Here is a 22,447-nt window from a genome sequence, read left to right on the forward strand (position 1 = left end):
CAGGATCAACTGATACTTCTGATGAGCACCTTTGCTCATCAGAAGTATCAGTTTGGTTTCTGAGTTGTGCCTGTGCCTCCTTCCGCCCTCAACCACTTGTCAGAAATCACAGCCCCTTTACATCATGGCATCATCTCATACCTGATCTCCTCCAGAATGTGGCCTCTATTTACTTCCTAACAATTTACTGCTTTTGAGGATGCGGGTGGCCAGAGTACTGGAGAAATGTGGTGAAGTGGAGCACACTGCTGAAAATGATAAGTACTGCTGCCTGGAGCTGGGCATCATGACAGTAGCTGCCTGATGTCCCAGGCAGCTCTGATTAAAAGCCAGCAACACTGAGAGGAGAGGGAAATGCTGAGATCTAAAACCCAACAGATTGCATAGCTTTAAAGGCATAGAAATGGAGAAAAAAGAGATTACTGGAGGGAGGTAAAAATGGGAAGAAGAGAGGGATACTGAAAATGTCAGATGCTGCAAGAGTGACAGTGATTTTATGCATATGGAAAGGTTCTGTTAAATGAGAAAATTACTGAAATAAATAGATGTCCAGTAAGTGAGATCAGCGCTCAGCTGTTTTGTTGCTGCTTCTTGTCTAATTTCTAATGGAACTGTTGATGAATTTAGTGTATAACTCTGTTACTTAGTATACTGCTGTTAGCAGTAATGTTAGCGAATAGTATTGGCACTAAAGCAGCCTAATAAACCTCTGAAGATGAGATGTTCGTTGGGAATTTTAATCTCAAAGGAATCTGATTGTTAACCAGGCTGGGACTGGTCCAGGCTGGGACAGGCAGGTACTGGTCTAGTCCCAGCCTGGTCAGATGCAAGCATGAACTGAAACCTCTTGGATGAGAGGTGAAACGTTTTCCTAAACAAATAACCAAGTCCAGTTGCTTTCAAATTAAAATTCCTTTGAGATACTATGACCTGGACAAATGAGAATATTCACAGGCCAACAATCAGACTATATCATAGAAACTTCCAAACTTGCAGATCCTTTCTTAACTGTTTGGTAACCAGGGTGAATAGTGTTCGGACCTATGTTCCTATCCTAATTTGTCACAGTTCTGTTCTTGTTTTGACACTCTCATCACATAATACCCACATTTCACATCAGTTCCTCAACCAGCTCTGTTTAACTTGCATAACAAACAAGTCTGTCTGGCAACAACAATTCTTGTTCTCATCATCTCATCTAATAGTCTCACCATTTCTTAACCAAGAGTGGATACCTCTGACCTGCTCCCTGTAGTGAAGTGAAGAGTCCAAAAGGCTAAACACTTCAGCTTTGAAGTAACACATGTCCTGGGAGGATAAGATGTCTCTGCCTGCTGTGGTCTCCCCATGGACAGATGAGACAAACATGCCAAGAACCATCTCCATGTCATCCTCGTATGCTCCGTCAGTCTCCATCTCTCCCTACACAGGCTGACCATATGTCCATATTTACTGAGAGATCAGCTGGGCTTGGCATGCTGTCAGAATACAAACACACAGGCACACACAGTTTGTATTTGCCTGTGCATGCTCTGTTGCATGTCTCAGCCTTGTTCGTGTTGTTTTTCCAAGCAGAAAGTCTTTGTTCTGAGTGTGTGCATGTTTAATGATTTTTATGGTGTTTACAGAGGATGTTTTCAATCTTTTTCGCATAAAAACCTGTGTGGCAGTGTGTGTTTTTTTCTCTCTCTCTCTCTCTCTGTTTTTCAGCTTAAATCCGAATGTGTTCCAGCTTCAGCTCCAGTGTGCTGTTGTGTGATATGAGTAGTGTGTGTGTGCGTGAGTGACTGGGGTGTTACAAACTGTACATTTATTGATCCCAGAAGTGCCACTAATGTATGTCAAAGCTTGATACACTCATTATGAATGGCCTTGGTGCAGGGAGTGATAAGCTGATTAAATCACCAGCACAGATGGAATCTCTGTGTTTTTGACTATATTTGTGTGTGTGTGTGTGTGTGTGTGTGTGTGCGTGTGTGTGTCTTTCACTGGAAATCACTGTATATCCTGTGGGAAAACAAAACTGGGCTGTCTGTGTTAGCTTAACATGTTGTTACAGAGTGATGCCTTGCTCGCCTTATCTCTCTCGATATCCATCTTTCTTATCTTCCCTCCTCTGACTCTATATCTGTTCATCTAAATCATATCAGCTCTGGACATTGCCCACTGCCTAAAAACACATGGAAAAATGTGTTTTGTTCATGCTAAACAATACATTTGATGCAGCTTTAATCTTTCATCCAGCCAGCCTCCAACAGCAAATACCCTCAATCTTGTTCCTGGCTCTTAAATCTAGCTTTGACAGTGAACATAGTTGCATGGTCTAGTCTGCAGTTAAAAATTGCAAAGAATTCAGCTGAAGCTATGAATATATCAATGCTCATCTGCAGCAATCGAAACTTACGTAATGATAGGTTTGATTGCCTGTAAAGATGACCCCTGGGTGTTACTGGGCTGCTCATGCTTTCAGCCAACTCTGCAGCCTGCAGTAAGGCCAACCAATGCGTGTCTGATGTAGAGAAAAAAAATGACACTAAAATGATTTTTTTCCATACCTCCTAAATCAAGCTTCTGCTGATACCTGAGTTCCTGCTGTGGTTGACCATCCAGCACAGAAAATAAGCATTTCACTATTCGGTATTTCAGTCAGTACACTCCAAGGTCACATATTATCATTGACACGAAATAACAAAAACTAGATGTGAAAAAACATTTTTGTTAGCTTAAATAAAATACAAATGTGCTTTAACTGAAACTAAAATAACTAAAATAAACTAAAATTACAGAGAAAATGTTTTTAGTTTAGTTTAGTATTTTATTGCTAATTAACAGCAGTGATAAGTCGCAGAGCTGCACCTCCTATAGCTAGTGCTGGGCCGTCCAGTTGGTTGATGAGTTCATTTTAAGTTGGTTCATGGAAATGAGTCGGACTTCGAAGAGTTTGTTGTTTTTTTAAGAGTTTTCATGTTTTTTCCTCTGATTGACTTGACCTGCATCTCACCTCAGAACACTGTTTACATGTTTGTGCCTATATCTACATTTTATGTATTGTTGTTGTGTCCAGTCTAATTTTTCAGGGTATGACACAAAAATACCAATATATGATGTTTTGTTGAGTTTTTATTACACAGTACTGTCTCTGACCTTTTTGAATCTTGCCCCTTACAAATCCCCCATATTACAAAATAACTAAACTAAAAACCAAACTGAAACATATAAAAACTAAACTTAAACTAAGCATTTCCAAAAAGCTAAACTAGTAAACCAGCTTTAAAAAATAATTAAAACTAAACTGAAATTGAAAACAAAAAGTAAAAATGAAATAAAAACTAAAAAGCCATAACTATAAATCTTGGTACACTCACATGTGGAATTCTGTGTACACAGAAGGTTGGTGGTTCCATCCTAGCCCCTCCAGCTGTTTGAGTGTATCGGTGTGATGTATGAATGTGTGAGTGAATGTGTCAATGTGTCAGGTATTGTAAAGCACTACATATGGTGCAAGTGCACATGTAGTACACTGTGTGCAAAGGAGACTCTCATATATTGTGCTCTGTGTACACAGTACACTCACTTGTGCTGTGAATGAAGTTTGACAGGGTAGTGTTGCGCCACTCACATGTAGGACACTGTGTATACAGTGCACTCACATGTAATACACTGTGCACTCATATGTAGTACTTTGTGTATACAGTACACTCACTGGTGTTGTGAATAAAGTTTGCTCACTTGACTTAAAATAAACGTTTTGTTTTAATGTGTGCCCATTAAACCCTTTTTAAAATATTTTAACCTTTTTCACACACTTCTGGTTTCTTTTAGCATTCATAGTGATTAACTATTTATGAATGAATTCCCCATATACTTTATTACAATTTTATTGCCTAATAAATTTATCAATGATCAGTCTTAATTACATAAATCTATCACACTGTCACCTGACAAGTAACATCCAGTCATATTCATCAGGTTGCACCCTTTATAAAATGACCCTTCACTACTGATTTACTCATGTGAAGCTGTTTGCTGCTGCAACTCACTCCAGCCTCCTCTTTATATTGTATATTTTTGCTATTTTTGATCTGTTCTTGTTCATTTATGTGATCATAACTGGGATTAGTTCCCCCAACAAATTCCTCATTGCTGCTTGGATTCACAGACAGTGCCTTCAAAGAACAGAGCTTCTTCCTCTCTTACCATGTAACTGAGGCTGGTGGGCCCCAAGGCAGAACTATACCACCTGGGATAAAAACCAAGTAAATTAAACACTTTTCAAGATTGGATTCCCCACAAATAACAGTTACAATAGAGACAGGGATTTTGACAATATACATATAAGATCATAATTAAGACAATTAAACTTTATTCAGACCTAATAAAACAACCAATCCCGGAAAAGAGGCAATATGCTAATGCCTGCCTGCCATGGATGTTCTGACAGATAAAATTAGTAAATTGTGACACCTCAATCTATAGGAGCCAGGCATGTAGGGGGTTTACCTGGGGCTACTGTGATACCTGAACACCAGACACACACATGAACCATGAACTACACACAGCATAACCACGAAAAAAAAAACCAAACAAAAAAATGCACACAATTTCATCACACAGTGAAGGGAAACAGGCCATCAGCAGTAGATCACTCTATCTACCTGATGAGAACACTGGAAAAAAAGGGGAACAACAAGGTGAGGGGGCTGAGGTCTGGTGATACAGTAAAAAAAAACATGAGCAAACTTAGCATTTTCAGAACCTTACCCCATCCACCTATAAACTGAGTCTAGAAGGAGTATAGGTACCACAAAACACAGATAGCAGCCAAAAAGCACAGGCAAAGCAGTCGTGGCTGTGACAAGCCTAAAATGACAAAAAACTTAACTGGAAATGCAAGCAGTTATGAATGGGATCCAAGCCCCCCATGTAGGTCATCCCCCCGCACTCTGCAGGCTCCGACAAAGTTGGCCCCACAGCACAATGTGCAAGAGGCAAGTGTCGGGAGGCACACCAGCATCAAGTTGCACTTTTCACTGTAATGGGAAGTGTATTGTAACTGGTAAAGGCCAATTGTGGTATGAATTGGATTTGTTGGAATAAGTCCCGCCCACTTAGATCAATCATCACCAAACCTTATACCTGCACCCAGGAATCACCCAACATCATGCATACCAAATTTCGTACAAATCCGAGCAACAGTTACGACATGCAAATTTTTGTCCCCTATTGTCCGATTTGTGTCAAATTTGGAAAAGAGACTGTGAATGACCTTCCAAAGAAGGATACAAAGTTTCATATTGATAGCATTTTCTTTGACAAAGATTTGCAACAGTATGTGTTTTTTAGGTTGTTATGCTCATAACTTGGGACCTTTTTATATGCAAAAATTATTTTGATAACTTTAATCAGGTACATCTGGAGATCAGGCAGATCAGGCTTAAACTGTAGGAGGAGTTCAAAAAAGTTTTGCATATGTATCTCGGCAAAAAAAAAAGAAATGGAGGAAGTGGGCATTGCCTATGTCATAAGATCAAGCCCCATTCAGGGAATACAACGATATAAGTTTTTTTAATGTACCACCAAAAATGTGGGGGTTATAAGGCAAAATGTGTTTATTTGATTATGGCGCCCCCTGATGGCACCCAGATGTTCAATTTCAATTCAATTCAATTCAATTTTATTTGTATAGCGCCAAATCATAATATACATTATCTCAAGGCACTTTACAGGGCAAGGTCAAGACCTTACTTTGTTACAGAGAAAAACCCAACAGTTCCCACAAAGAGCAAGTGCTTGGTGACAGGGGGGAGGAAAAACTCCCTTTTAACAGGAAGAAACCTCCAACGGAACTGGGCTCAGGGTGGGCGGCCGTCTGCCTTGACCGGTTGGGTTTAGGAGGAGATAAAAAAGGGGGGGGGTGGGGGGAGGAGAGAGGAGAAAAGAGAGAGAGAAAGACCAGGAACAGCTGTGTAGGTAATGGTGTTATCAATAATGATGACAAATAACAGTGGTTAATAGTAATGATGAGTAGTGGTGGATCTGGATCCTGCTGCTCCAGAGGCAGAGATACCTGCAGAATGGGGACAGAGAGAGGGAGAGAGAGAAGCACAAACTACGGGAGAGAAAAAATACAAAGTTAATGGCATAAAGTAATCGAGAGAGAGAGAGAGAGAGAGAGAGAGCGCCCAGTGAATCATGGGAATCCCCCAGCAGTTTAGCTCTATAGCAGCATAACTAAGGGATGGGTCAGGATATACCTGAGCCAGCCCTAACTATAAGCTTTACAGACAGGACAGTCTTAAGCCTGATGTTAAAGGTAGAGAGGGTGTCTGCCTCCCGAACCCACACTGGGAGCTGGTTCCACAGGAGAGGAGCCTGATAGCTGAAGGCTCTGCCCCCCATTCTACTCTTACAAACTCTGGGAACCACAAGTAGACCTGCATTTAGAGAGCAAAGTGTCCTATTGGGAAAATAGGGAACTATAAGCTCTCCAAGGTATCCTGGTGCCTGACCATTAATGGCTTTGTAGGTGAGGAGGAGGATTTTAAATTCTATCCTGGATTTTACAGGGAGCCAATGCAGGGAAGCTAACACAGGAGAGATGTGATCTCGTTTCCTAGTTCCTGTCAGTACTCATGCTGCCGCATTTTGGATCAATTGGAGGCTTTTTACTGAATTTTTGGGACATCCTGATAATAAAGAGTTACAGTAGTCCAGTCTTGAGGTAAGAAATGCATGAACTAGCTTTTCAGCATCCTTTAGACACAGAATAGGTCTGATTTTAGCAATATTGCGCAGGTGGAAGAAGGCTGTCTTAGAGACTTGCTTTATATATGAAGTAAAGGACAAGTCCTGGTCAAAAATGACACCAAGGTTTCTGACTATAGCACTGGAGGCCAAGGTAATGTCATCCAGAGTCAGTATATTAACACATAGTGTATCTCTGAGGTGTTTTGGGCCAATTACAATAACTTCAGTTTTGTCTGAATTTAAGAGTAAAAGATTACTGGTCATCCAGGTTTTTATGTCCTTAAGACACACCTGAAGCTTGGCTACCTGGTTAGTCTCACCTGGCTTCATGGATAAGTACAGCTGGGTGTCATCTGCGTAACAATGGAAATTTATCTGGTGCCTCCTAATAATGTTTCCTAGAGGAAGCATATATAGAGTGAAAAGTATTGGTCCGAGCACAAAACTTTGTGGAACTCCATGACTGACTGTAGTGTTGATAGAAGAATCATTATTAACATGAACAAACTGGAGTCTATCTGACAGATATGACTTAAACAAGCTTAGTGTGGTTCCTTTAATGCTGACCATATGCTCTAGTCTCTGTAACAGAATCTTATGATCGATGGTGTCAAATGCAGCACTAAGATCTAGCATGACAAGTATAGAGACAAGTCTATTGTCTGAGGCTATGAGGAGATCATTGGGAACCTTAACCAGAGCTGTTTCTGTGATGTGATGGATTCTAAAACCTGACTGAAAATCTTCAAACAAACCATTTCTGTGCAGATAACACATAACTGGTTTGCAATGACCTTCTCAAGGATTTTGGAAATTAAGGGGAGGTTGGATGTAGGTCTATAATTGGCGAAAACATCTGGATCAAGAGTAGGCTTTTTAAGTAGAGGTTTAATTACTGCAACTTTAAAGGCCTGCGGTACATAACTAATTGTTAAAGTTAATCAGACTTGATATAGAGGTGTCAATTAAAGGAAAAACTTCTTCGAACAGCCTTGTTGGAACGGGGTCTAGAAGACAAGTTGATGGTTTAGATGAAGAAACTGTTGAAGCGAGCTCAGAGAGGTGTACAGGAGAAAAACAGTCAAAATATAAGCCAGTTACAGTGGACTCTGAGGCTGCTGAACTGGACAGTACATCTGAGCCAGCTGTGGGGAGGAGATGGTGAATTTTTTCTCTAACAGAGACAATTTTATTTGTAAAGAAGCTCATAAAGTCATTACAACTGAGGGCTAAAGGAATAGATGGATCAACAGAGCTGTGGCTGTCTGTCAGCCTGGCTACAGTGCTGAACAGAAACCTGGGATTATTCTTGTTTTCTTCTATTAATGATGAATAATAGGATGTTCTGGCTTTATGGAGACTTTTTTTATACGCCAATAGGCTGTCTTTCCAAGCCTTTAGAGATTCTTCCAGGTTAGTAGAACGCCACCTTCTTTCTAGCTTCCTTGAATTTTGCTTTAAAGCTTGTGTTTCTGAGTTTTACCATGGAGCTAGCCTTCTCTGACTCACTACCTTCTTCCTCAGAGGGGCCACAGTATCTAGAGTTGCACGCAGTGAGGCTACAGTACTGTCAATAAGATCATCAACCTGTGTGGATGTGAAGTTAAGAGAGCTGTTCCCTACTGCATTGATACATGGCAGTGGGCTAAGTACTGATGGGATTCTTTCTTTAAATTTGCTAATGGTATTGTCAGAGAGACACCTGCTGTAATGGACTTTTTTCCCAGATGCTGTGTTGTCCATGACTGAAAACGCAAATGTTAGCAGAAAATGGTCGGTGATGACTTTATCTGTGCTGAGAACTAACTCAGATAAAAAATCTGAGAACTCAGATAAGAACTCAGAGTAAGAGAGAGGTGGACAATATACAGTAACTCATAGGACTGGTTTTTGTGTTTTCCAGTTTGGGTGTGACAGACTAAGAATAAGGCTTTCAAATGAATTATGATTAACCTTAGGCTTAGGATTTATCATTATTTTCCTTATTATTATTATTTGGTTCTAGAATAACAGTTGTGTTCATTTTTATTAGGTTTTCATGTCTAACTCCTCCTCTGTTCACTTTTGATTTATTATATTTAAATTTAGGTGGTCGGGGGACAGACACAGTTTTTAGGGGGTGAATAGCAGGCGACTGCTCTAAGAGAGGCTCAGAGAAGAGTGTAAGACTGCGACTCTGCCTCCTGGTCTCAACTCTGGATTGTCATGGCTTTGGCTTTCTAATAAACTCAGTGAAGTTTCTAGATAAGAGAGCAGCTCCATCCAGCGTGGGATGTATGCTGTCTCATCTAATCAGAGCAGGTCTTCCCCAGAAAGTCTGCCAGTTATCAACAAAGCCCATATCGTTAGCGGAACACCACCTCGATAACCAGCAGTTGAACGATGACAAGCGGCTGTACATGTCATCGCTGGTCAGATTGGGTAGGGGCCCAGAGAAAACTACGGAGTCCGACATTGTTTTAGCATAAGTACACACGACTCCACATTAATCTTAGTGATCTCCGATTGGCGTAATCGGGTGTCATTAGTGCCGATGTGCATTCCAATCGTACTGTATTTACGTTTATCCTTCGCCAGCAGCTTCAGATTTGATTCAATGTCGCCCACTCTGGCCCTAGGAATGCATTTGACTATGGCCGCTGGTGTCACTAACTTCACGTTTCTCAGAATAGAATCACCAATGACCAGAGTTTGTTTCCCAGCGCGTGTGTCACTGAGTGGGGAGAACCTGTTAGAAATGTGAACAGGTTGATGGTGAGCCGTGAGCTTTTGTTTAGGACTAAGCCTCTTCTTGTTACTAACAGTCACCCAGCCGCCCTGACCTCCCGGCTGCTCGGGAGCTGCTGGGGGGAGAGAAGGAGCTACAGAAGGAGCTACACTGGGTCGGTCCACACCAGCTCCTGGGGGCTGGCTAACTGGAGAAGCTAACTATGTTGTTTCCATGGTGCGGAGCCGGGATTCCAAATCATTGAGCCTCGCCTCCATAACTGCGAACAAACTACATTTATTACATGTACCATTATCGCTGAAGGAGGCAGAGGAGTAATTAAACATGAAGCAGGCTGAGCAAGAGAGAGCAGGAGAGTGAGAGGGAGAGAGAGAAGCTATCGCTAACTGCTAAGCTAAAGTGGTAAACAGAGCTAGTGTGTAAACAGCTGTGTTTTAATGAGAATCTCACTAAGAGAAGGAGAGAGCTCAGAGTGATCGAACAGAAGTTCGACAGTGCAACAGATAATTAGCGGTTGTATACAAAAATACAACAAGGATCAGTTGAATTCAGGGAGACTAGCAACAAACACAACACCACCAACAACCGGAAGTGACACAATACGCTTACCGCAGCATGTCCCACATCTGTTGGGGGCAGATGTAATTTTTGTTTTGTAAGGTTTCTCTACGAGTCTACAGGAACCATATGAATTTCATGGCAGTCAGATTAACATATCAGGTGAATTAAATTGTTTGTATTTTTGTCCTGTATAAGCCCCGCCCACTTTGACCAATCATATCTCTCTTTGGTGCATGGCCTAAGGAAAGGTCTTGGAACCTACCCACCAAATTTCGTAGAAATCGGTGCAGCCATTTATGAGATATAAACTTATCACATTTGTAGCACCCTCTAGTGGCCAAGGTTCGCCAAATTAGGTCCATATCCTCACAGTCACATGCCAATCACATTTCTTAAATTTGGTGCTAATAGGACTTTGTTTGGGCAAGATATGTAACAATTTGTTTTTTGATAGCTAGCTATAAAATTTTGTTGTCAATAAAATGTGCAATTCTTGAAATTGCAAAAGTCTTTTGATAATTTTAGATCAGGTAGGCCTGAAGATTATATGTGCCAAGTTTCAAGCAGATAGGTCAAAAATTGTAGGAGGAGTTCAAAAAAGTAAGTTTTGAATATTTTGCGAAAAAACTTGTCTAGTGGAAATGAGCGTAGCTCATGAGATTCAGCTCAATTCACGGAATACAACAATATAAGGTATTTGAATGTGTGACACACAGTTTGGGAGTTACGGGCCAAAACATGTTGACCTTGCTTATAGCGTCCCCCACTGGCAGGTGTGTGTCATTTTTTGTATCTGGGTTACGTGCCAGCCCTACCTTGAACGGTTTAGGCTGTGAAACCACTTGTAGTGGTGGAAAACAAAAATAATAATAGAGAAAAAGAAGAAGAAGAAAAATCTGAACAACTACAATAGGTTCCCAGCACTGCTGGTACAGGGAGACATGTTGCCTTGCATACGTGTCCCCCAGCCCACCACGGGCTTGGACCCCTAATAATAATAGAGAAGAAGAAGAAAAATCTGAACAATTATTATAGGGTTCCCAGCACCGCTGGTACTGGGAGACACGTTGCCTTGCATACGCGTCCCCCACCATGCCAACGGTGGGTTGGCATGGACCCCTAATAATGCAACAAACAAAAAAGTGGGTGCAGAAGGTAAGTGTTGTACAATGTACTACGGTAAGTAACACACTGTAGAGGCTCACAGCATTCCACTTTACAGAGTGGCAAAAAGAAATTTCAGTTCAACTTTGAGGGATGAGGAGATTATGTGCAAATTCAATCTGATTAAAACCCTCATATGTGCAATATTAGTTCTGACTGCTTGTTCAGGCAGGTCAGTTACTGCTTGAGTAGTTTTTGGGAGTCTGTTTGGCCTCATTATCATGATTGGTCAGAGGGGCCTCATGCATAGAGAATGTGTGTGTGTGTGTTTGCACGTGTGTCAGAGAGAACTGTTGGTCCTCACCTGGTAGTCAGTAAAGCCGTCATGAGCAGCTGTCGTTTGGACAGTGGGAAAGTATCTAATACAGACAACAACCAGCCAGGTGGAGTGCGTTTGTGGCAGTTAAGATGAACCAGAACTGACAAAAGTATATTTCACATTTACAGTGTGTGTTTCATCTGTTTTAAAATATAAAAACCTGTACCAAATTTAAACCTTGGGCCTTTTCCTGGATACACAGCAGCAGTGCTGTTAGTGTGTTGGAAAATGTTGCCTGATGGCTTCATCTATACTTAAAGCATTTTCCAGAGGCCTAATGCTTTTATCACTCAAACTGAAGTCAAGTTGATTCAGGCACAGATTCTCTGCTGAGATGGTAAAGTGACCGAAAATCTCTCAGGAGGAGAAGTACAATTTCATAAATTGACCATTGTAATGAATTAAGCGCAAAATCTTCCTCTGTCTGTAACAAAGACAGACAGGAATAGCCCAAACAAACACAAACACAAACAGAAACACACTCAGGAATGATCAGACTGAATACACATAACTGCAACATTCTCACAATGACAGTTCTTTATTTATTTCTTTCAGGTCTGCTTTTATCCTCCTTTGTCTTCCCCCCTCTTCACTGAGCTGAGAAGATTTACAGAGAGTAAAACCTTACTGCTCTAATTACTAATGCACAATGTAGCCCACTTTTTGTGCCAGCTAACATCTGTAAAACTGCTTCATAAGGCTGCAAAGCTCAGACTGCACATTCCTCAATCTCTTTTGTTTCAGTTAAACGTGCAGTACGTCAGTCAAACACACAAATTGGCTTTTTCTCTTGCATGCTAATGTCATGTGTCATCTCGAATGCACATGAACCCTTTTACATCAAACACATATGCATCACACGCCTAATACCATAACCTATACCCATATATGCCCGAGTAAAGTAAATGAAAGATGTCTGACAGTGGTAGAGCTTCTGTAGGAGTGACACTGACATCTCATATGAAAGATGTTTTGGTGAATCAAACAGGCTGTGTAAATGTTGTGTCACATTGAATATTTGTGTGATGAGATTATGCTGCAGCGTGTCTGTGCTTTCAGTCTCCTTCAGGAATCTGGTTATTTAAACGACTTTTTCAGGATCATAAACTGATCTCGATGGCTGTCATGTCAGTTTGTCATACCAATTTGCTCTGTTTCGATACACAGCCTTCATTTGATTAATTTTACAAACTGGCCTACACAGCATCACAGGGCTAGCAGACTGTTACTAAACTCTAATACTACAGTGGAAGACTGTAAAATTAGACTAGCAATTTTAATGTAAAATACCCTGGTGATTCAGCAGGAAACCTCCTGACATGTAGGTTATGGTCAGTGTTGTTTCTCGTCTCATCGGCCCCACTCACCACTCATCTGAGGAAGAGTTGGCCCGTGAGCCAGGATTAATATTCCACAATTGTTGTACAAGGGATTTGTGTTTATGTGTGTATTTGTGTCCATTATGTGTGTGTGTGTGTGTGTGTGTGTGTGTGTGTGTGTGTGTGTGTGTGTGTGTGTGTGAGCGCAGAGGCTTAACTGTGTCCATACGTGTGCATTTATGTGTTTGCAGATTCATCAGTGCAGCATGGTTGCACCTACTGTCCCACATGTCTGCCTGATTGCTTCTGCAAATGCCATCATGCACTTGTGTGGGTATGTGTGCTCAAGTATGATTGCAGAACAGAAATCTGGCATATTTAGCTTCACATTTAGTTTGTGCATCCGGTTTACTTTGATTATTCTTAAGATATCTGTAGAGCTTGATTGGAGTCAACATGTGAAAAGTTCATTTAATGTGTTTTAGAAAGGGTCACACCTATGTTCCTACAATTACAGTACTTGTCAGACCAGAAACCAGCTTTGGAGTCCAAAGAACTCTCTGTAGATATCTGTGATCAAACTGTTGAGGCATAGATTTGTGCAGATGTATAACACCATTTTTAAAGCTTTGAATGTCCTTGGAAACATAGTGGGCTTCATCCTAGCAAAAAAAGGTTTCACCTTTTAGCATGACGACAACCTGAAGCATGCAGCCAAGAAAATGCCATGGTTGAGACCATGCCTCCAGTTTCTTTCCCTCCTTTTTTTTTCCCCTTCCTTGTCTGTCTTGTGTGTGTACGTGTGACAGAGCATGTTGTGGCAGACCCAGTTTCCAGGCAACCAGCAGACTCCTCCCTGATTGCCTCATGCCATACACCTGCCATTACTACTCATCTGCCAGTCATCTCCAATCAACCATCCCTGTATATAACCCCAGATTCCTCGCTAGATTGCTTCAGCAATGTTGGTAGTACCTCAGTTCTGCCCCCTGAAAATGTTTACTAGTGATCTGTTTCCTGATTGTGCTTGTTACCTGTTTTAACTTAAGTCTGTGTCTGCCTCAAGTTCATCTCCATTCACCTTGTAAATTTCCTGGTCTGTCTGCATGCTCTGTTTCAACACATCATCTCCACTCTTAAATATCCACTTACCAGGACTTCATCGCTTTTGTTTTGTCTTGTCTCCCAATTCTTGTCTCGCCCTCTGGATTTACCACCTGGACATCTAGCCGGACCACCAGACTCCATCAACATTACCCATTACCGCATCAATGTGCACTGTGGACTCACATCAGTAACATTTTCACTCAAGCAAACTTTCTGCAATAAACTTTTTTGAACTCCTCCTTGTGGGATTCCATAGATGGCGTCGGTGGAGTGAGACGTGTCCCAAACATGCTCTCCAGCTTTGATCTTTTAATTTCAGTTTAAACCCGCTTTAATTGGCTTGAAGACACCCAAAATATTTTTATAACCAAGCCAATATAATGCTAATCAAGAACATGTCCAGCAAACAAGGATGCAAACAACAGCAACAAAAACAAAACCAAGCTAACAGGAAAGAAGAAGCTAGCGACCTTCATCGAGCCTTTAGCTCAAAGTATCTCAGTAATCTGGTCTGGAGGCTATAACTATGGGGAGGAGGAACATAAAGTTTGCCTATACGCAGATGATTTATTAGTGACTCTTCAAAACCCAGGCTCAGGGGTGCCTGTGTTGATGGATATTCTGAAGAAGTACATGAGTTACTCCGGATACACTCTTAATATCCTTAAAACACAGGCCCTGATATTCAACTACACCCCAAACCAAGAACTGACAGATAAATATAAGTTTAATTGGCACCTACCATACATCTAATATATTGGGGTTTACTTATCAAAAGATATTTCCTCTTTGTATACCATAAACTATAACCGGATCAAAAAAAACATTTATACCGAACTCGACAGGTGGGCCATGCTTCCCCTCGATCTCGGTGGCAGAGTAAGATCAATCAAGATGATGATCCTTCCCAAATTATTGTACTTATTCACAGCATTACCAGTAGAGGTCCCCTCAACACAGTTCAGGAAATGGGACAAAGTTATTTCCAGGTATCTGTGGAATAAGAAAAGAATAGAATAAAAGAAGAATAAAAATTTTCAACCTTGCTGCTGCCGGGGGAGGAGGGCACTACTATGTCTGAGGGATTATTATCTATCTGCCCAGTTAAGACCATTAGTACTCTGGTGCAATCCAATTTATTAAACTAAATGGAAAAACAAAGAGTTCTCCTTGGTGGATACACCAATACAGTCAATTTTGGGCTGCCCCGACACAGCAAAAGAAATACTTCAATTACAGAATCAGTGTGTCAGCTCTTCAATCAAACTATGGATGGAAGCTATAAAACAATTTCAGCTTCACAGAGAAGTAAAGATATTGGGATGGCCAGCTTACAACCTGCACTTCACACCAGCTACTTATGATCACAGATACAGACAATAGGCCCAACAGGGCATCACTGTTGTCTGCAGAATTGACAGTTTCCATAACCTATGCCAATTATATGACCTTAATTGACAAGATTTCTATAGGTACTTACAGGTCTGGCATTTTTTTTGAGAAGGAGATCAGAGGCCCTAGCCGTGAAATCTCCTCTAGAAAGATCCACATTTTTATAGATTTTATAGATTATAGAAGGGTGTAAGTACTAAAGGGGTTAGCAGTAAACTATACAAGGCCATTCCCTTAATGAATAAAAACTCAGCAGATTATGTTCAACAACATTGGGAAAAAAGATTTGGGTCTGGAAATACCTGAGCAGATGTGAATACAGGCCTTGAAAAGTCAATGTTCCACCACTAACTCACTGACTTGGAGGGACTTTGGCTGGAAGAGCTTGATTAGATACTTTATTACACCAAAGATGAGATCCAAGCTAACAGGGACCCAGCATCCTTGCTGAAGGGAATGCGGGTGTACACAAGTGGACCACGCCCACATATTTTGGCTGTGCCCACAAATTCAGTCTTTTTGTAATAGCGTGGGTTGTCTAGTCTCTAGGATCCTGGGCCTTAACATTAATGTGTCTTTTTTTTCTTTGATCCCCTGTGTTGTTCCTTAAAGCTTATTTTAAGGAGACATCTACCTCTTTAAAATCTTTTTGGTGGCATGCAAGAAAGCGGTTACCAAATGCTGGCTTCGGAGAGGTCCCCCTACTCTGGAACTCTCACATCTGATGCATACCATCCACTTCTAAATTGATCCAATGGCTGTGGTCGGTAACTAAGCTAAAAAAAGAACAGGATCAGATTAATGGATAATTCCTTATTTGACATAATGCTGGCTATGACTCTTAAAGGGTGTTTTTTTTCTTTTCTTTTTTTTTAATGGTTTTGTCACTAAACCTCTTCTTATGAAGAAATTAGGTAAAATAAAGTTATTACCTTTTCATTTCAAATAGCAACAATGGATATCATATGAACAGTAGTTTGGTGTAGCAGTCATAAGGGTTTTTTTTATGTCAATCTTATCTACTTTTTACCAATACTGGAGATGCACTTATAGGTCAACTTGTGGCATTCGTGGATCGCTACTGGACATTTTTTCCTGTTTTCTCGCAGAACTGGTTGGTTCGTTATGTTATAGCCGTTTGCTATTTCTTTTTCATTTTTTTTATATTTGCCTTTTCAGTTTAGAGGGTCTAAATTTCATAATGCACAGTTGTAGGTTGAGTTGTAATGAGGAACTAGGTTTTGCTGTTAAGACAACTATATGGGCCATTCTTATAATGTTTATTTTGAACTATCAATGTCAGGACAGACAGACAGATCTTAAGTAGTGTAACAGTCTAAAGTTGGAATGTAGGCAGTTTGAATAGTCCAATCAAGCACACTAGAATCTTATGTCATTTGGCAAAACTTAAATCAGAAATAGCTCTTCTGCAAGAAACTCACCTTACACAGTTTGAAGCAAGTCAATTAAAACAAAAATGGGTAAGACAGTTCTTTCACTCAGGATTTAACAGTAAAAGTAGAGAAGTAGCAGTATTGATACACAAAAAGACACCTTTCATACCCCATGGTTCCATTATTGAGATACATTATTATTGATGGCTTACTTTATAATGAGCCTGTAGTTATTGTTAATATATATGGTCCAAATACAAATTCAGTCCCATTTTTCAATGGTTTTAATACTATTATCTCACAATATGCATGTAAACCTATCATAATGGCAGGTGACCTTAATGCCATCCCCAATCGCAAACTAGATAGAAGTAGTAAGCCCCTTCCATCTGACCGAACTATCTCAGATGCTTTTACTAATCTATGCAAAAATGCTGGACTGTCTGATATGCGGAGATTATTAAATCCAGAGTCTAGAAATTATGCTTTTAACTCCAATTTTCATAAATCATATTCAAGAACAGATGTCTTTTGGGTTACTCAAGAAGTGCTTCTGAATGTCTGGAGCTCTGAAATTCATAACATGACATACTGTGATCACTGCCCCATAACATTGGCCTTCTCTCCATCCATTCATCATATCAAACCTTTTATGTGGAAATTAAATAATTCTTTACTTTTAAATGAAAAACTGGTTGAAATGATTAATAATGAAACAAAACCTTTTTGAAACAAATAGTGAATGAGTTAAGTCTTTTGCAGCCGTCTGGAAGGAATATAAAGCTACATGCAGAAGGTAGCGGATTGGTTTAAAACTAATAAGAAAAAACTGAGAGCCAAAAAATTAAATGACTACACCAAAAAACTATCTGTATTGGAAATAGCTCATGGAGCAAACCCAAAGAATGATCAGCTGTATACAGACAAACTGAGAACCAAATAGGAAATCAAAAACTCATTAGATAAAAAGACAGAATTTGATCTGTATCGCCTAAAATCAAAATACTTACAAAGCCGGAACACTGTTAGCCCATAGGCTTCAAAAGGCAGGGGCTTCTCATCTTATTCCTGCAATTAAATCAGAAAATGGGGAAATACTACAATGCCCTAAAGACATCAATATATAATACTATAAAACACTATACTCTTCAGAAGTTAACCCATCACCAGATGATTTAGAGGTGTTTTTTAGTAAAATAAATTTGCCTACTTTATCCACTGAAGATAGAGAAAACCTCGAAAGACCAATTTCTCAAGCAAAGATTTTGGCTGCCATCAACAAACTGGCAAGTGGTAAAGCCCCTGGCAATGACATGGTTCAGTATAAATTTCTATAAAATCTTTTCATCCATATTAGTTGATAAACTACATAAGGTTTTCAATGAGGCCAAGGAAAATTGAATACTTACCCAACTCAACACATTTTCCCCCAGTCAGAGTCTTACTTAAACCTAACAAGGACCCCTTACACTCAAAAAAATGATTCTTGGCCCTAATAAACATGAAGCACTATTTTCAAGTAAACGGTAACTGAAATGTATAAAACTGAAAGTTTATTTAATAAGAACAAGTAAACATCATGTAATTATGCTCTCTACAAACGGAATGCAAACAAATCAGTAAACTTTATCTGACTAGATCACATAAGAGTACAGTGGGCGTGTTCCAGCAATTTGTCACCTTGGAAATCTATGGGTTCGCCCACACTGCCCCTGCACTGCCCTCACACAACACACTTGGCACTGCCATGCGGAGTGCGGAGTATGAACAACGGAGGGGAGAAGGGTGTCCTTAACACGGTAAGTTTAATTGTTAGAAATATATTGTGTTAGTGTCGTGCTACTGCCGCCGGGACACGACAGCTTTATGCTAAGGGCTGGCGATTAGGCTAACAGAGCACAGGTTTACGTGTGTAGCTGCTACTCGAATTGGGCGCTAAATCTCAGGCTCGCTCAGGCAGCAGACAAGTTGAATTACAACCAGGCTGAAGTGTTCTAACAAATACTGAAACTTATTGATTTAATGTTTAAAGTCCGGGTAAACTTAAAATAAGTGTTCTGAGTTTGGCAGACCACAGAACAGTGTGTTGTTAATCACCCTGCCAAATTTTAAAGTAAAAAAAAAATCGCCAAATGAAATTAGGTCTCAAAGTCATGTAAAAACGAGCACTTCTCTCTGCTCTGAAACGCTGGGGGCGTGTCAGTTAGAGGCGCTGGAACCCCTCCCGCACCTCCTCCGTAACATACGATAATAATGGAAGCTAATGCTAGCAGCTGAAGCTAACGCTAGCAGCTAACGCTAACGGACCCAGCCCTACCTATTTGGAAACGTATATAAGGTAACTGAGTATGGATTAAGATGGCTGTCAAAAAGATGTATCCATGATTCTAACCATTCGTATTCATAATGTTAATAAAAATTGTATGTATGTCAATAAAAAAAAGTTGTACACAAAATTCTGCTGTCATACAAATGGTAACTGTTTATGTTATGTTCAAGTGGCCTTAAATGTCACCCAGTGGTCACCAACAAAGAAGGGAATATGCAAGAATCAGCCTACAAAAATCAATTGCTTTTTAAGCAGATGTTTAAATAAAAAAAAAAGCCTGAAAATGGCTAAAATGTGTTAAAGGCCTGGAAAAGAGACCAAAAATAAAGTGAGAAGATGTTTCTTTATTTTTAAGCCACACTCGATTCCTATTCCAAAAGCCTATATAGCGTTCTTTATATAAAGTTCTTATTTTAGTCATCTGACTAAATACATTGATTTGTTTGTCAAGTATAGCTAGTAGTGCATGTGTGAATGAATAAACGAGATATAACGTAAATTTCTTTGCAGAAAGGCACTTGATGAAATTAAGCCCTTTGTATTAGTTTACAACGCAGCCATGCCACATCCAATAAGGCGGCCACGCTGATGTATCGCAGCAGCAGCCCAACCCGCTCCATGCGGCGTCTACGTATATGTCTATGGTTTATACCCTACAGCAGCAGGGCCCCGCTGCATGTTGCAGCCCTGGTTTTAGACCCGCCCATTAAATCCGAGACAGAGATGTTTCACACAGTTTGTGAAGCCTAGCTCCACAATGATATTATGAATGGCAAAAAGACTTTTTGCATGTTTTGAAGGATATATTTAAAGCCTATTTAATATGTTAAGAACAGTTTTTCAGATTTTTGTTTCCCCGGTCTTTAACTGCATTTCTCTTTGTCACTGTCGCCAAAATGCTGCTCATGTGGGAATGTTCACTTAAAAAAAAAAAGAGGTGAACTTGTGCTGACTTGAGTTGTGATTTGGCTTGTTAATGAAGTGTTTGATTAACTTAGCCATTTAAATTCAGATGGATGGTGTTTGTTAATACTTTAAGAAGAATATAAATGTACTGCATACATAATTTGTTTATTTCCTTTGGCTTATCAATTAGTGTTGAATTTTGACTGGATAAGGCTACATACTGTGGCCCCGTTGTGTTGTCCAGTTAACAAGAACCAGTTAAAGTTCTCTCCGGGCATCTGTTTGCAAAAAAATAAACACTTCTTTTTCAGTGTGTTCAAACTTCTTTAACTTAATACCACTATCATCATTCCTGCATGTGCTCGCACACTCACAAGACATTTTGGAGCTATTTCTCATCCAACTGGGTACTAACAATGTGATATTTTTCTTGTTAGGCAGGGCACGTCGTATCACCTAATTGACAAAGATCAACTCACATTTTGTATGGGCAACCTCTCAAATTTGGTGAGTACATGTGATAGTATTGTTAACTGTTGAACATTAATTAGCTTTTTTTTTTTTTTTTTTTTTTTTTTGCTTATAGCCTATTACATTTTCATCTGTTTTCCCTTTCTTTTCCAGGTAGAACATGTGAATGGTTGTGTGGGAATGTAAGGTTTGTGGAAAAAAAGTATCAAGCAGGTATGAATTGCTTAAACATTGCAAGCTAAAACATGGTTCAGGTTCAGGCATTTCTGCCCATATACTGATTGTCCATGCACATTTAGACTATGGAACAGTCTTTTGAGTCATTTATACCGTGCTCACAAAACTCAGAAGTCTTCAGAACCATCTGAGTTATCTATATTTACTTGTCAGTTGTGTACATGTCCTAAATTTGCAAATGAACGAGATTACTTCAGTCATGTAAATGAACATTTACGAAGACATGAAACTGTAACATGCATGTTCAGATGTTGTGCTTTTAAAACTAGCATTTACAACACATTTCAAACCCATAAAAACAGGAAACATAATCCCCATACTTTAAATGATTTTAAAGCTGAGGTGGTTACTGTTGTTGCTAGGTTACGGGAATCAGACACTTCAGTTATTGATTGTGCAGCAGACACGGATGTAGAATCTGAAACGGATGTAGATGCGTCCAGTATTGAAGAGATTTCTAAAGTTATTGAGCAGAATATCGCCTCAATTTTATTCAAGTTAGAGTATGTTTTATTTGTACCAGCTACAGCTATTTCTGAATTACTTCAGGAATTACACTATCTGTTAAGCTCTGTATCTGTTCCTGTCACATTTAATAGTCTGTCTAACATCCTTAAAAGATGTTCTGTTCAAGTTAACGAGTCAGTTGTCAAGGAGCTTGCTGAAGCCGTGTGCAAGTCCTGTCCTTTGGCTAAAGCCTTTGCAAAAGATGGCCCACTAGCTTCAGCCTACAAAAGGAAACAGTATTATAAAAAAAATTTCAAAGTGGTAAACCCGGTTGAGTACATCCTTGACCCTAAGACAAATACAACATTCCAGTATATTCCTATTTTGCTTTCTCTTCAGCATCTGTTAAGTAATCACGACATTTTAGATAGTGTGATCCATACACATGAGACACAAAAATGTACCTTGGGTGTAGGGCATTATAAATCAATAAGGGATGGAATTTACTTTAAAGAAAACATTTTTTTCACTGGGGATGATTTGAAATTATCACTGTCATTATATGTGGATGACTTTGAGATCTGCAATCCGTTAGTACTGATGTTAAAGTGTATGGGTATGAGAAAATTTTAGAGCCCCTTTTACATGACTTGATCATTTTAGAGAAACATGGCGTTTTTATTGCAGGTCTTGGAAAGTTTGTGAAAGGCACAGTCCAGTCAGTCATTGCGGATAATTTAGGAGCCCATGGGATTGCAGGCTTCATTGAAAGCTTCTCTGGTGTGTACTTCTGCAGGTTCTGTACAGGTGAGAGAATAGACATTCAAGATAAGGCAGTTCAGTCAGGACATTTTAACATTCGAACAAAAGAGCTACACGAAACGCATGTTAAGTTTGCGAGGGAGAATTCAACAATCTGTTGTGGAGTGAAGAGAGAGTGTTTTTTGACCAAAAATTTATCGAACTTTCATGTTACCCGAGGCTACCCTCCTGACATAGTCCACGACTTATTTGAGGGTATTGTCCCCGTTGAAATTGCCCTCTGCATCAGTGAAATAATTTCCAAAAAATATCTGTCTCTTGACACACTTAACAAATTAATCCTGAACTTTCCATATAAGTGGGGAGATAGAACAAATAAACCTCATATCATACCACGCACTTATGCCTCTAGAAGGACCATTGGAGGTAACGCCCATGAAAATTGGGGTTTATTGAGATTGCTTCCATTTATAATAGGAGACTTGATTCCAGAGGGAGAGCCTGCTTGGCTTGTGTTGCTTGACTTAAAAGAAATAGTTGAGCTTGCTGTTGCCCCTATTCATA

The 22,447-nt window shown here is 39.9% G+C and overlaps 1 long non-coding RNA gene and 1 pseudogene across 1 annotated transcript in view; one reads left to right on the top strand and one right to left on the bottom strand.

Moving 5' to 3' along the window:
• The window catches only part of LOC139620284 (uncharacterized), a 266,597-nt gene that overhangs the window by 100,088 nt on the left and 144,062 nt on the right, over positions 1-22,447 (top strand). The gene's annotated exons all lie outside the window — the stretch shown is intronic.
• On the bottom strand, positions 8,300-21,710 carry LOC139620263 (uncharacterized; annotated as a pseudogene).

The sequence above is a fragment of the Trachinotus anak genome, unplaced genomic scaffold, assembly GCF_046630095.1.
Source record: "Trachinotus anak isolate AG129_WGS33_773 ecotype Australia unplaced genomic scaffold, CSIRO_AGI_Tana_v1 ptg000004l, whole genome shotgun sequence".
NCBI lineage: Eukaryota > Metazoa > Chordata > Actinopteri > Carangiformes > Carangidae > Trachinotus > Trachinotus anak.